Here is a 16,977-nt window from a genome sequence, read left to right on the forward strand (position 1 = left end):
ATATGGGACTCTCCAAAAAAAAATCAATTACACTCCTTCTGGTCTACCCACCCAATTCATCATTTGCCAATTTACTCATCAGTCATGCCCAGAACAAGATATCTAATGATCATGCGGTTCCTCCATTATGACGATAACACCCAGTGCCTTCCCCAAAATGACCCAGCATATGATAAATTGTATAAATTTCGTCCACTTCTTTTTTTTTTTTCCGAGAAATTTGCCCATATGTTCCGGACAAAAATATCTGCGTGGATGAGTCACTTGTCCCATTCACTGGCAGGCTGAGCTTCAAGCAGTTTATCCCCAGCAAAAGGACCCGATATGAGGTTAAACTATAAATTCTGCAACAGAGCCATGGGGTATGTGTATGCCTTCCTCGTGTACAAAGGAAAGGGCACCCAACTGCATCCCCCTGAATGCCCAGATTACTTTGGAGCAAGTGGAAAAGTTTGGGAGCTTGTATTTCCACTCCTTTGAAAAGGGTTATCTATATATTGATAATTTTTACACCAGCTTGCTTATAATCTTCACCGAAGGAGAACACTAGCATGTGGCGTCATGTGAGCTAGTAGGAAGGGCTTCCTGCAAAGACTGGTGAACACAAGGCTACAGCGAGGGGAGTCGGTGAGTTTGTGGAACAAAGAGAATATTGGCTATGAAGTGGAGGGACAAACGAGACATATGCATGCTCTCATTAATTCACAATGACACCCACGTGCAAATCACCAGAAGAAATGGCACAATATGTCCATGATTATAATTTGTTCATGGGGGGAGCCGGCTTCAGTGTTCAGATGATCCAGCCCTACCTTGCTTTAAGAAGAACCCACCATTGGCACAAAAAAAGTCTCTATTTTTTTTCAATTTGCCCATTTATAATACATATGTGATCTACCAGAAGTCCACCTAGACACTCGTGTCCTTTCTGCACTATCAGGAGGAAATAGTCACTCCCCTTTTGTACCCTGAAGCCCCACCAAAAAGTGTTCGCTCAGATGCAGTGAGCAGACTCCACGAACGCCATTTTCCCAAAAAAGTCCCTCCTGGAGAAAGAGGTCAAAGATATATATATATATATATATATATATATATATATATATATATATATAAAAAAAATGTTGGGTGTGCTTCAAAGAGATAGATGAGACACCAGTTTCTATTGTCCTCGGTGTCCTTCCCAACCAGGCCTCTGCATAGGTGACTGTTTCCGCCGTTACCATATTTCTCTACAATATTTGTAAAGTATGGTAAACGTAATTCTGAATTTTCTGCCATTCACTCATGCCTCTGCCTGCTGCTGGACTGACCCTAGCCTGTTATTTGACAATGCCATTGCCTGCGGCATAAACTGACCATACCTCTGCCTGCTCTGGAACTGACCCTGGCCTGTTTATTGAAGATGCCTCTGCTTGCCATCTAAATTGCAAACCACGTTTCTGCCTGCCTTCTGAACTGACCTCAGCTTGTTAATTGACCACCTTTTTTGACCCGCCACTTGGACTGATCTTCTGCCCTGCTACTATAGTAGTAGGATTCAAGATAACACAGGGGTCTCACCTATGTGAGTGGCTTCAGAATAGTTTTTTGGAGTGGAGAAAACAAAGTTTTTGGTTTTCTCTAGGTTTTAGAATTGCCAGAAAAGGGTCTGTTTGGAGGCTTTGAAGAGATGGGTGGGATGAAGCCTCTACCCCTGTGCCCAGGTCTTACCTGACCGAGGCCTTAAGCCTGATATTTCTGCCTGCTGCCAACTTATTGCCAACATGCCTCTGCCCTGCCACATGAACTGATCTCACCTCTGCCTGCTACCTGTACCATGGACTATGTTCCTGCCTACTACCAGGACTGATATTTTGGCTGTGCTGATCACATCTCTGCCTGCTGCCTGGACCAATGGTTTGGCTGTGCTGACTATATCTCTGCCTGCTTCCTGTATGGACTATGGACAATAAACCTGTCTGCTGCCTGGACAATTGCTTTTGATGTTGCTGACCATGTCCCTGCCTGCTGCCTGGACCAATGCTCTCCTCTGTGGACAACTGCACTGCTAAAACCTCGGGTAATCTTTGCTTACCATTTTCTCAGCAGAATATATTTTGGGGGTTTAATTCTTGGTATGTACCTGCTATGTGTTAGAAATATGAAAGGCCTTTAAAAATGATAGGTTGTCTGGAAATTAGATGTGTAATTTATGTCCCTAGACACCTTACGGTGCTACTTGGATGTCAGGCCTCTGTACTTGGCCAGGCTGTTAAAAAGTCTCACACGTGGTATTTCCATACTCAGGACAAGTAGCAGAATGTATTTTTGTTAGTTACATGCTTTTTGTTAGAAATACCTTTTTATAAATGGACAACTTTGTGGTTAAAAAAAAAAAAAAAAGTTTTCATTTTCTTTCCATGTATTCCGCAAACTTGTGGAAAAAATGACATGTTCAAAAGACTCATTATACCTCAGACTATACGCTTGGGTGTTAGCTTCTCAAATTGGGGTCATTTTGTGGGTAATTCCATTGTCCTGGTGCTGCATAGCCTTTAAAAGTGTAATCGGGGTATTTGTACTGTGCTGGCTTGTTAGTGCCTCGAGAAATGAGGTACATCAGGTGCCATCAGTGTTCAATGATTGGTAGCATAGCTTGTAGACTCTATAGCTTTCACACAGACCAAATAATATACACGGATTTGTGTTATTTTTACCAAAGAACTCTAGCAGTATATAAATTTTGGTCAAAACTTATGAAGAAAAATTACTTATTTTGTAACGGAAACTAAGAAAAGCCCATTTTTTTCATAATTTTTGGTCTTTTTTAATTTATAGTGCAAAAAATAAAAACCCCAGTGGTAATTAAATACCACCAAAAGAAAGCTCTTTGTGTGAGAAAAAAAGGACAAAAATTTTATATGGGTACAGTGTTAGCATGACTGAGTAATTTTCATTCAAAGGGTGAGAGCACTGAAAGCTGAAAATTGGCCTGGGCAGGAAGGGGGTATAAGTGCCCAGTAGGCAAGTGGTTAATATACCTGTAAACTGTATGGCACTAAGTTCAAATCACACTTATTTTAACTATGTTTATAGTAAAAAATTAATTACACAGTGGAGCATATTTTAGTACAATTTTTGGCACCTTTAAAGTCCCATAACTAGAAGAAGCTCTGTTTTGCTTCGATTGATCCTAAGGATGTTGGTGATGACAATCCTGGCATCAGAGAGATCTATATGGATTTGTGGCTAGATAACTAGGTCAGAGCAACTCCAAAACTGCAGTTCTTGTGGGATGTTCCTAGTCAGCATCTACCAAAAGTGGTCCAAGGAAGGAAAACTGGTGAAATAAATTGGGGGGGTTGGGGTTCAGATTTTCCCCTAAATTATAAATATGCACTATCTTGTGGGTGCCTATAATTAGCTAGTATATCTAAGCCCTGACAATATTGGTGGTAATGATATAATAATATTAGCTATATTAATAAGAACAATGCTCACAGAAGCAAATAGCTTATTTACAAAGAAAGTAAAATACATAGCAATCTAACTGAATATTACAGATTAAATATAAAAACAATAGAGCAGAGATGATATAGAAGTTTGTCCTCAAAGTTAAGTATCTTGGCTGGAAAAAAAAGAGGAAGGGACCACGGCTGGCCCTTGTATTTTATACTACTCACAAGCAACGACCTCTGTTCAGTTTATATAGTCCAATGAGCTACTATCCATAAATTATTAAAGGCTGCTGTTTCTAATCACCAGGAAGTCATGTGTTACCCTGAATCCTCCAGGAATTATGTCTCCACCAAGGGAGCACTGCTGTATTGCCATGAAGCTTCTTGACCCAGGTCAGCAACAGGGTCATGAGCAGTCAAGGTGTACTGATGCATACAGCGAGTGAAGGCTGGCCTGTATGGTCCAGTTATTGTAGCTCAAATTACCTAAAAAGTTAACGATGGTTCTGATGGGTTTCAGAATGCACCGTGTATTGTAGTTTGTTGTGTAGATGCAGACTAGTCAGGGTGCCCATGTCTACAGCCAAAAGTGCCTACAATAGACGCGTGAGCATCAGAACTAGACCGTGAAATAAGGTGGCCTAGTCTGATGCATTCAAGAATGGTTTGAGGCTACAACGAGCTGGGCTGTGCTGGAAAAACAAATTGGATCTATGGATGCCTCACTTTGCCGCATTTAAAGGGTCTGCTACTGATGGCTTGGTGCCATATGCCACAGCATACTTTCAGAGGTCTAGTGATATCTATGCTTTGATTGTGTTTTTGTTTAATTTATTTATATATATATATATATATATATATATATATATATATATATAAGGAACAGAAGCATTTGAACACCCTGCGATTTTGCAAGTTCTCCCATTTAGAAATCATTGAGGGGTCTGAAATTCACATTGTAGGTGCATTCCCACTCTGAGAGACAGAATTACAAAAAAAAAAAAAAAATCAGGAAATCACATTGTATGATTTTTAAAGAATTTATTTGTCTTGCACTGCTGAACATAAGTATTTGAACACCTGAGAAAATCAGTGTTAATATTTGGTACAGAAGCCTTTGTTTGCAATTACAGAGGTCAAACGTTTCCTGAAGTTCTTGACCAGGTTTGCACACACTGCAACAGGGATTTTGGCCCACTTCTCCACACAGATCTCCTCTAGATCTGTCAGATTTCGGGGCTGTCGCTGAGCAAGACGGAGTTTCAGCTCCCTCCAAAGATGTTCTATTGGATTTAGGGCTGGAGACTGGCTAGGCCACTCCAGAACCTTGATATGCTTCTTACGGAGCCACTCCTTGGTTATCCTGGCTGTGTGGTTCGGGTCGTTGTCATGTTGGAAGACCCTGCCACGACCCATCTTCAATGCTCTGACTGAGGGAAGGACGTTGTTGCTCAAAATCTCACAATAAATGGTCCCATTCATATTCTCCTTTAATACAGTGCAGTTGTCCTATCCCCTTCACAGAAAAGCACCCCCAAAGCATGATGTTACCACCCCCATGCTTCACAGTAGGGATGGTGTTCTTGGGATGCAACTCATCCTTCTTTTTCCTCCAAACACGACGAGTGAAGTTTAGACCAAAAAGTTCTACTTTGGTCTCATCTGACCACATGACTTTCTCCCATGCCTCCTCTGGATCATCCAGATGGTCATTGGCAAACTTCAGACGGGCCTGGTCATGTGATGACTTGAGCAGGGGAACCTTCTGTGCAATGCATGATTTGAAACCATGACGGCGTAGTTTTCTACTGACAGTGACCTTTTGAAACTGTGGTCCCAGCTCTCTTCATGTCATTGACCAGCTCCTCCCTTGTAGTTCTGGGCTGATTCCTCACCTTTCTTATCAGTGATGCCCTACGAGGTGAGATCTTGCATGGAGCCCCAGTCCAAGGGAGACTAGCAGTCGTCTTTAGCCTCTTCCATTTTCTAACAATTGCTCCAACAGTTGATCTATTTTCACCAAGCTGCTTGGCAATTGCCCCGTAGCCCTTTCCAGCCTTGTGGAGGTCCACAATTTTGTCTCTGGTGTCTTTTGACAGCTTTTTGGTCTTGCCCATGGTAGTAGTTGGCGTCTGACTGACTGTGGGGTGGACAGGTGTCTTTAAAGAGCTCAGACAGGTGTTACTAAGTTAGATTAATGAGTGGAATAGAGGTGGACTTTTTAAAGGCACAGTAACAGGTCTTTGAGAACCAGAATTCTTGCTGTTTCTTAGGTGTTCAAATATTTATGTTCAGCAGTGCAAGACAAATTCTTTAAAAATCATACAATGTGATTTCCTGAATATTTTTTTTTTTTTTTTTTTAAATTCTGTCTCTGAGTGGGAATGCACCTACAATGTGAATTTCAGATCCCCTCCATGATTTCTAAGTGGGAGAACTTGCAAAATCGCAGGGTGTTCAAATACTTCTGTTCCTCATTGTATATATCATTTTATTATTTAATAATAGATGCACTATATTGCCAGAAGTATTGGGATACCTGCCTTTACACACACATGAACTTTAATGATATCCCAGTCTTAGTCCATAAGGTTCAATATTGAGTTGGCCCACTCATTTGCAGCTAGAACAGCTTCAACTCTTCTAGAAAGGCTGTCCACAAGGTTTAGGATTGTGTTTATGGGAATGTTTGACCATTCTTCCAGAAGCGCATTTGTGAGGTCAGGCACTTCTATCGGACGACAAGGCTTGGTTCACAGTCTCCGCTCTAATTCATCCAAAAGGTGTTTTATTGTGTTTGAGGTCAGGCCAGTTCTTCCACCCCAAACTCGCTCATCCATGTCTTTATGGACCTTGCTTTGTGCACTGGTGAGCAGTCATGTTGGAACAGGAAGGGACCATCCCCAAACTGTTCTCACAAAGTTGGGAGCATGAAATTGATTCAGGTCTGGGCTCTGGCTGGGCTATTCCAAAACTTTAATCTTCTTCTGGTGAAGCCATTCCTTTCTTGATTTGGATGTATGGGGTAGAAAAAGAACAAAAAATTAAGAAAAAGAAAAAATACCTTAGAGACCATAAGGACTATGCGGATCAATTGGTATTCGATTGGCAGAAGTGTAGTGAACCCTCTGCCTCCCTTCCTGATCCTAAACCACCCATACCAGAACCTAGATCCAGGAACAACAATAATTGTTATTATTGAAATAAACCAAGCAATAAGATTTATGAAAAGCGCCATCATGATTTACCCATGTATGATAGATTCGATTCTTTTACATGGTTTACAAGATGAAAATATAGGTTCCCGTTGGCATCCCAACTATGGTAGTACCCAACCAAGAAGGAACCGTACACCTTTTCACACTGATCAGTATACTTCTTATAGAAACACCTATCCTCCTCAGTCTCGTAATAACAATCGTTATCAAGGCCCGAAACAAACCGGACCACAGAGAAGACCCCATTTCTCATCACCACGACAAAATAGAGGAACTAACGGATATAGCAAGGGTGGTTTTCGTCAATACAATAATAGGGACTATTGGCACAACTTGACATATAACAACAATCATTCTCACGATAACTCCTTTAGTACACCTCCCCCGACTCCCAGATATAATGGCAGTTATCAATCTGTTAACAACCCTAGGCAGCCTTTTTTAGGGGAAGGCAGAACACGCAAAAGAAGGGATACAGGAGGGAAAAGGGAGGTGGAAGGAGAACGAACAGATACACCCAAAAAAAGAAGGATGTAAGGGGACAAGGAATCTTCAATCTCAGTAAAGTGAATTTAACGGAAAATGAAATACGACTGATAAAGTGTTAAAGTATGCCCCAGCCAAAGGACTAAATAAATTTGATACACCACCAGGTGTCACCCATCTGAACAGAACATCCAGCCTCCAGGAATGCCACTTACAGCCACCAGGGGGGGTGTTTCAAGCACAATGCCCAGTGATCTATGTGGCTGGGCATTGTGCTTGAAACACCCCCCTGGTGGCTGTAAGTGGCATTCCTGGAGGCTGGATGTTCTCTTCGGATGGGTGACACCTGGTGGATGCATTACTGATGACATCGATCCTCTGCAGTATCAAACATCCAGAGTACCCGGAGTAGGTCTTATATACTCCATGCACATTCAGCTGCGCTATCTGGTTAGTGCAATGTTTTGTCCATTTCCACTATCACAGGAGCCACAGATTTTCTTCATCACAACGCATCTACATTCTTATGTGAATTTATTTAGAGATAAAGTCCTTAAGGAACTTAAAAATCTATCTTCTAAATGACCATACGATGGTTCGGGGGTGCAAAGGCAATTAAGATGATACTTGAAAGGAATAACCTTGTGATTAGGCCTGCCGATAAAGGTGGAGGAGTGGTGGTCCTTGATAAAGAGGACTATATCACAGAAGTTAATAACATCTTGAGTGATACCACCACTTATGCCCCTTTACCTAAGGACCCTATGTTGGATTTCAAACGCTCTCTTAAGAGCATCATCAATATGGGCTATGAGAATAATATTCTGAATAAAAAAGAAAAAGCGTTTCTATGCCCCACTGTACCTAAACTTCCGGTCTTATATATTGTCCCGAAGGTACATAAAGATCCTATCAAACCTCCTGGACGACCGATCATAAGCGGAATAGGGTCTCTGTGTTCTAGGATCGGAGAATACGTTGACTTCTTTCTCCAACCATTGGTCTCACAGACCCCTTCCTTTTTACAGGACACTAAGCATGTACTAAATGAAATCAGCAATATTAACACACTCCCCAACACGTTTTTGGTGACGGCAGATGTCGCATCTCTCTACACCAATATAAATCATAGTGCTGGTATGACTTCTATTTAACGCACTACAGCACTTTACTTGTTTCCCAAAAAAAATTTATTTTGAGCTTATTGGAATTTGCAATGTTTAAGAACTATTTTTGGTTTAATAAAGCTTATCACTTACAAATCAAAGCTGTTGCAATGGGGGCTAAGTTTGCCCCCAGCTTAGCCAACTTGTTAATGTCCTGCTGGGAAGAAGATTTAATTTATTCAAGGGACTGGCCGGAACTGATGCTATATAAAAGGTATATTGATGACATCTTCCTCCTATGGAATGGGGAGGAAGAATCGCTTATTAATTTCTTCACTACACTTAATAACAATAGTCTCAATATCAACCTTTCCTACACATACAACCAACAGGAAATAAACTTCCTAGATCTCACCCTTATGAATTTTCATGGGAAAATGATTACCAAATCTTTTTTTCAAAACCACGGACCGCAACAGTTACATCCCTCTTGGCAGCTGCCACCACCCTAAATGGTTGGCAAATATTCCAAAGTGCCAGATAATGAGGATAAAAAGAAATTGCACTAATGATGACACCTTTCAATTACAAGCCAACATCTTAAAGGAGAGGTTTTTGGAGAAAGGGTATGATGAAACCATTTTAGAACATACCATCCAGACTGTTGCACAAATGGATAGGAACAACATGTTACTTCGTAAACCAAAAATGACACAAGCTAAAATATGTCCGTTTTTATAACCACCTTCTCGACTCAATATACAAGCAAATCGGTAGAATTATTAATAGAAATTGGGACATCTTAAAGATGGACCCAGTACTCTCTAACATTATACCTGAGAAACCAGAAATTATCTACTGCAAAGCCACTGCTGTTAGGCATATTATTGCTCCTAATATTGTGGACCCTCCGAATAAGATTTCCTTTTTTAATGAGTTAAAAGCAGGGTGGATAAAAATCAATGATTTTTTTAAAAAAATCAAAAAAATCGGATTTTTTTTTATTTAAATCAGATTTTTTTGATTTAAATCAGATTTTTTTGAATAAAATGCTTTTTGAAGAAAATATATTACCATCCAAAGGTTATTCCATCATGAAATAAAGATTAGTTTTTTAATTATGTAGAATAAGGCTGTATATGTTTAATTTTTTTGGTAAATAAATTCCATTAATCCATTCAAAATGTCATGCTCTTCCAGAGGTTTTTGTAAGATTATTGGGCAGTTTCTCTGCCTACAAGATATTATCACAGATGCTTGGTTTACTTTTGCAGTTCTCAAAACTGAATTTGACTTAGCGGAGATCGCATGCCTCTTCACAGCAAAAATGTTATAACATGAACAGAGTTAGGAAAAAAACCTTAATCCTAACTTCTACAAACCTATGAATACAGAATCAACCCCTTCGGTGCTAAGTTTCAAGAAGTTCAGTGAATAGAATAGAAACAATATTTTTCTGATTGTTTGGAGTGGAATAGATCTGAACAAGAAGAAAGTGAAACTAAGTGTGAGGGGCTGACAGTCTGTTTCTTAAAATATATATATTTTGTTTAGCCAAATTAACAAACATGGATGTTAGTTTAAGCAAATAACATATGCTGTAATGTTATTGTTTCAGTTGAATAAATCTATTTAAATTGTTATTAAGGTAATGATTATTTTTCTCCTTCCTAAGTACAACAGAAAAGTTGTCCAAATATGAATGATTATTCTGTTAAACTGGGGATAAAAAAACTAATATGAAAAGTTATTCTAAAAATCTTCATCTACTTGCATATTAAAGTTATACCAGCAAGAATTAGTCTATGTAGAAAACTATGATTTAAATCAAGCCTTACTGACTAGTGATTTAAATCAGTTTGATTTAAATCAAATCCACCCTGGTTAAAAGGTTTCCACCCATGTAATAAGTGTGTCATATGCAAATGCAACAGGAAACACAGAATTGATGCCTTCAGCTCTTTTGTCACTGGTAGATCTTATGACATAAGAAAATTTATTACATGTCACAGTAGATTTGTGGTATATCTTTTACAGTGTCCCTGCCAAAAGCAGTATGTGGGCAGAACAACCAGACGTCTACGTGATCGTTTACGCGAACACGTAGCAAATAGTAAAAAAGGTTTTAGGGAACACTCTCTCTAATCATTATAGGCTATACCACAACAAAGATCCATCATCTCTGAAGTTTGTTGGCATTGATGTTATTAATAATCATTGGAGAGGTATTCATAAAACGAGCTGTTTCACAGGCTGAGACCAAGTGGGTTTTTGAATTGAATACATTACACCCCCTGGGACATAACAGACTTAGACCTTAACTGCTTCATAGCCAACAGCTAAACTCCCCTCCCCCCACTCCAGTTTGTGACAAATATACATTTACAATTCCAGCACCTTAGATTATTTTGATTTGAGTTAGTTTATTTTCGTCTGAACCTTATCTTGGTTCTAGTGATTTCATTCCTATCCTAGTCTTCATTTTGGCATATTTTGATTGATTTTTTAGCCCTTATCTTATGAAGGTTTTTTAGGAATTTTTTATTATTTATATTTTTATGATATATAATATTCCATGATGGTTTTATTAGATATCTTCTCTTTTTACCCGTATTCAGATTATGTGAGCAGCTAATTGTCTCTTTAATGGATTTTTATATAGTTTTATTTTACAAGGAATATATGATGAGTTTTTTACACTGCTACAGTCTTATATGGGTTTTCAAATTTATTTTATGCCACCTATATACATATTATTAATTAGAAATTAATAAATATTAACACTGATGAATTTACCATCAGCTATATGATATTTCATTATTACAATTTTATATTTAATGTTTACTAATATACTGATCTGCCCCCTTTTATAAATGTATACTGGTCTTATTATGTATCACTTTGATCTTTTTTATATATCCATTTTGCCATGGCCTGTTATTGGCTTCTATCCATCCATTTATGTATTGCACTCAATAGTGCAATCCAATTAGTTCCCCGGGTCTATATGTCATCAGTTACTTATATCGTTCTTCTATTCCCTGGGGTCTGCAGCATTCACCGCCGCTTGTTTTTAAGTGACGGAGGAGGAGTTACTTCCTATTCTAGATTCTTACAGATCCGCGACAAAATGGCGCTTCAGCGCACTTCATTGTTCCACGGGAAAATGGCGGCGCGATTGCGCACGCGCCGATTCCCCTATATATATATCTCAGATGTCAGTCACGCCTCTGTCCAGCCTCCCCTCTGATGTGCCTTTAGCACGAAAGGCCTTAGGAGGAGCTGTACAGAGCTTGACGTCTATATGCTGCCGGAGCCACGAGGAGGCTCGGCGGCCATCTTTAAAGGGGTCAGTACTGCACTTTCCTATCATTTATGATGCATACTGCCCTATGTTTTTATATGCTTCAATAAATTATTCCTGAAATACTGCACTATTTGGCACCTGTTCTTTGAGCTCCTTGTGGAGCAATTACATCTGCAGAAAATTCCTGTGATATCCAGTACCCAAAGTTGAGCTCCCATCCATCCTAAGGGGGACCTCTGGATCTCACTATTCATCTAGGCTTGATGACCTTGGAGGAAGCCCACCACCTACCATATATTACTACATGCGCTGTCTTTATGCGCTTCCGGTGAGTGCGCACTTCTGCTATTTCTGTCTGCTATTTATTCCAACCTTACAAGTACTGAGATACCTGCCTCATAAGGAATTACTGTATTGCTACTCAGTGAACTTTTACATTTCCAATATTTATTGATGGAACCTATTTATCAACTATATGATTAAGCGCTGCACTTTTTTGAAATTTGATATACCAAAATTTTAATCATCTTCTGGTGAAGCCATTCCTTTGTTGATTTGGATGTATGCTTTGGGTCGTTGTCATGCTTAAAGATGAAGTTCCTCTTCATGTTCAGCTTTCTAGCAGAAGCCTAAGGGTTTTGTGCCAATATTGACTGGTATTTGGAACTGTTCATAATTCCCTCTACCATGACCAAGGCTACAGTTCCAGCTGAAGAAAAACAGCCCCAAAGCATGATGCTGCCACCACCATCACGCTTCATTGTGGGTATGGTGTTCTTTTGGTGATGAGCAGTGTTGTTTTTGCGCCAAACATATCTTTTGGAATTATGGTAAAAAAATTCAACCTTGGTTTCATCAGACCATAACACATTTTCCCACATGCTTTTGGGAGATTTCAGATGTGTTTTTACAAAATTTAGCCAGGCTTGGACGTTTTCTTCATAAGAAAAGGCTTCCGTCTTGCCACTCTACCTCATAGCCCAGACATATGAAGAATACGAGAGATTGTTGTCACATGTACAACACAGTCAGTACTTGCCAGATATCCCTGCAGCTCCTTTTAATGTTGCTGTAGGCCTCTTGGCAGCCTCCCAGACCAGTTTTCTGCTAGTCTTTTCATCAGTTTTGGAGGGACATACAGTTCTTGGTAATGTCACTGCTGTGCCATATTTTCTCCACTTGATGATGACTGACTTCACTGTGTTTCATGATATATCTAATACCTTGGAAATTCTTTTGTACCCTTCTCCTGATACCTTTTAACAATGAGATCCCTCAGATGCTTTGGAACCTCTCTGCGGACCATGGCTTTTGCTGTAGGCTGTGACTATGAAAATGTCAGGGAAGACCTACTAGAACAGCTCATTGCCCCATCCTGATTTTTTGTTTTTTGCCGCATTTTGTTCTGAAATTTTGGATCATCAAACAAATTTTAATATTACACAGATAACCTGAGTAAATACAAAATGCAGGGAAAAAAGCTGTCCAAACCTGCCTGGTCCTTATGTGAAGAAGTAATTACCCTTAAACCTAATTGCAGTTCCTGCCACCAAGGGTGGCACAATCAGCTATCAAGCATTTGTGATAACTGGCAATGAGTCTATATTACTGTGGAGGAATTTTGGCCCAATCTTCTTTGCAGAATTGTTTTATTACAGCCACGTTGGAGGTTTTTCAAGCATGAATAGCCTTTTTAAGGTCATGCCACACCATCTCAATCAGATTTAAGTCCGAACTTTGATTAGGCTACTCCAAAACCTTAATTTAGTGGGGTTTTTTGTGTTTTTTTTCTAGCCAGAGGATAACTTGCTGGTGTGTTTAGGATCATTTCCTTGCATAACCGAAGTGCATTTTTGGTTGAGGTCACAAACCGAAGGCTGGACATTCTCCCTGAGGATTTTCTGATAGAGAGCACAATTCATGGTTCCATCAATTATGGCAAGTCATCCAGGTCCTAAAGCTGCAAAACAGCCCTAGACCATCACACTACCACCACGTTTGACTATTGGTATGATGTTCTTTTTTTGAAATGTTAGTTTGACACCAGATTTGACGGGACCCACACCTTTCAATTCCAAAAAGTTAAACTTTTGTCTCATCAGTCCACAGAATTTGCCCAAAAGTCTTGGGGATAATCAAGATGTTTTTGGCAAATGTGAGATGAGACTTTGTGTTCTTTTTGGTAAGCAGTGGATTTCGCCTTGGAACCCATGGATGCCATTTTTGCTCAGTCTCTCTTATTGTTGAATCATGAACACTAACCGTAACTGAGGCAAGAGAGGCCTGCAGTTTTTTTTTTTTGTTTTTTTTTTAGATGTTATGGGTTCTTTTATGACCTCCTGGATGAGTTGTCATTGTGCTCTTGGAGTAATTTTAGTAGGCCGGCCACTCCTGGGAAGGTTCACCACTGCTCCGAGTTTTCTCCATTTGTGGATAATGGCTTTCACTGTGGTTCGTGGAGTCCCAAAGCCTTAGAAATGGCTTTGTACCCCTTTGCAGTTTAATACATCAGTTACTTTGTTTCTCATCTGTTCTTGAATTTCTTTAGATTTCGGCATGATGTGTTGCTTTTTGAGATCTTTTAGCATACATCTCTTTGTCAGACAGCTTCTATTTAAGTGATTTCTTGATTCAACAGGTGTAGCAGTAATTGGACTTCTGTGTGGCAAGTGAAATTAACTGTGCTTTCCAAAAAATGTGGTTAATTGCAGTACATTCACGATTTAGCAAGGGCGCAAATACTTTTTTACATTTGTGCAGGCAAGTTTGGACAACTTTTTTCCCCTTTAATAAATTAAATCATCATTTGAAAACTGCATTTTGTTTACTTCTGTATAGTATTAAAATATGTTTTGAATAATTTAAGTGTGACAAATATGCCAAGAGGTGATTGTAGCTGTATTACTGCATTTGTGACAGAAACAATTGAGTAGTGTCCATGATACTTTTATTTTCACTAAGAATTTTTCAGGACAAGCTTTTGGGGTATGTCCCCTTCTTCAAGATCCAAGCAGTACTAATACACAAAGTTTTAGCAGAATGTTTAAAAAAAAAAAAAAAAAAAGGCAGAATCTCTAAGGGGTAAACACACACACAAAATGTACAAGGCAATGGTAATAAACTAGGATAGTTAGTGAGATAAGACCGAGGGAGAGCTTTAGCCAGGCCATAGACGAGTCGGCCGATAAACGAAAAATCGGTCGGCCCCGTTGCCAATACTGCCACCAATGTCTGCGAAAAACAGAAATTTTTTGTGGATTTTCCAGCATGACAAATAAAAATAAATGAGAAGATCTGCGAAAAATGGACAACGGGCTGGTCCCAATAACAGCGTGAATATAGTTTTGTTTTTTTGTGTGGACGAAAAATCGTCCTTTTTCTCTGTGTGACACTTTTTGCATGATTTGATTGCACAGTTTGCATTGCTTTTATTGCAGGGTTTGCTTCCATGATTTGTGACTTCACAACTAGAATGAAGTTTCCTGCTGATTAGTGCGTCTGAGGTTGGGTGGTTTTCTGAATGCCAAAAAAAAACAGGAAGGAGGCAAATACTTTAACACAGCACTGTATATTTACAGCGGTAGAACAAAAAAAGGAAACACTACATTATTTGCAGGCGTTGAAAGCAGAAGTGATGTAACATTCTTTTGCATCTGCTGTGTCATGAGATTCCTAGCTAATAGGTGGGAAGCCTCACTTTTGTCATTCACTGCAAGCGCTGTTAGTAGTATGGAGTTGTGTCAGAGCTTAGTGAACTTCAAAGTGGGCACATTGTTGGTAATAACTTAGCTGGTGCCTCTGTGACTAAAGTTGCCAATTTATGTCACAAAGTACAGTATCAAAGGTTATTACAGCATATACATATGATTTCTGGGAAATCATCTGCTAAGCAGAACTGTGGTCAACTGATCGGAATAAGAAAACAACTGCTGCAAAAGTGACTGCAGAGCTCAATCTCAGTCTTCACGGGATTGAGATCATGACAGTTCATGCGAAAATATCCAAAGTGACATGCACAAAATGTTTCATTTTAAAATAACAGACGGAATGATTTTCATGGAATTGGTAAGGAAAGAAAATGAATGACCAAGACTGCACATGCTCGGAAATGAAAGAATACATTACATCAGATACGACGTTGTATTCTGTCTTATGAGAATTTTCTTATGTTTAGTAACCTATTCATTTTCAAAATGAGACTAGTGTGTAAAAAAAACAAAACACCATGATCATTCGTCTGATATTCTCATTGTGTGTATTAGCCTTTTGGCATACTTATACGGTATCCTTGTGCATGGGAGAGGTAGCTGAACATCTTGGATGAAGTTTTTGCCATGCCACCATCGTATTTGTACAACTTGCCACTAAACTTTACATAGTTGTTAAAGTTTGTATGCAAATATTTTTCCTAATTTTACAGTCAAGTGCGTTATGGAAAGTTGGGTTGTACATTTTTCCAAAAACCTTGAGGGGGGGGGGGGTCTATTTTTCTAAATAGTCATTTGGGGTAGTTTCTATCGTCCTGCAACTGAACTGTAAATGCAGTTCGGTGACAAAAGACATTGGCCATTGCCAGTCAGGATGCACTCCCTTTTTTCTGGGCCCTGCCATGTTCTCACGGAGGGATTAAGACATGCCTCTCTGTGGTCTCGTGTAGAAACAGTAGCATAAATAATTTTAACGCATAATTACCTACTTGCATACATAAGAAATGGGGGGGGGAAACACAACTAGAAACTTTTTTTTGTTTTGCTTTATTACAAGTAATCACCAATCTAAAACTATACATTTTTAAAATTTTTCAAAAATTTACAATATAGCACCTAAACCGTGTTGTTCAAAATGGTACAATTTTTGTGTTCATTCAGTATATTAGTGTAAGAAAAAAGCTTCATAAGTAAAATCCAATATATACACAATTGTTTCTACACCAGGGGGGGTTGGCCCTTAGGAGAAAAAGCAGCCTATTTAGCTTTTAGTTGAATGTGTTGTCAAACAACTCTTCCATAAACTGCATTGGAATCCATGGAAATTTCATTTGTTTAGACTGATGTATTTTGCTCTTGGTTAAATGTTAGCGCGGGTGTCGGCAACCCGCGGCTCTTTTTCACCTTTCCTGCGGCTCCGGAGCACACTGCCCACCAGGTGACAGGCAATAGGGTCGGCAAGCCGCGGCTCTTTTAATGTAGATCTTCTGTGTGCCGGGCGCCCACTGGCAAACATTGGCTGTCAGGATGTAGGCGGGGCAGCCCGGATGTAGGCGGGGCAGCGTGACGAACTCCTCTCCTCTCACAGTCCGCCCTGAAGACCAGAACGGCGCGGGAACCCAGCGAGAGGAACGCGCGGAGCAAAGGTAAGTGAATTCACACAATATGGGGAATGAATTACTATGGGGGATGAATTACTATAGGGGGGATGAATTA

General features: G+C 39.6%; 1 protein-coding gene across 1 annotated transcript in view; it reads left to right on the top strand.

Annotated features, from left to right (window-relative positions):
* Window positions 1-16,977, top strand: part of NDUFV2 (NADH:ubiquinone oxidoreductase core subunit V2) — a 49,683-nt gene that overhangs the window by 25,001 nt on the left and 7,705 nt on the right. The gene's annotated exons all lie outside the window — the stretch shown is intronic.

The sequence above is a fragment of the Staurois parvus genome, unplaced genomic scaffold, assembly GCF_062004578.1.
Source record: "Staurois parvus isolate SC_StPar_1 unplaced genomic scaffold, SC_StPar_1.0 ptg000097l, whole genome shotgun sequence".
Taxonomy (NCBI): domain Eukaryota; kingdom Metazoa; phylum Chordata; class Amphibia; order Anura; family Ranidae; genus Staurois; species Staurois parvus.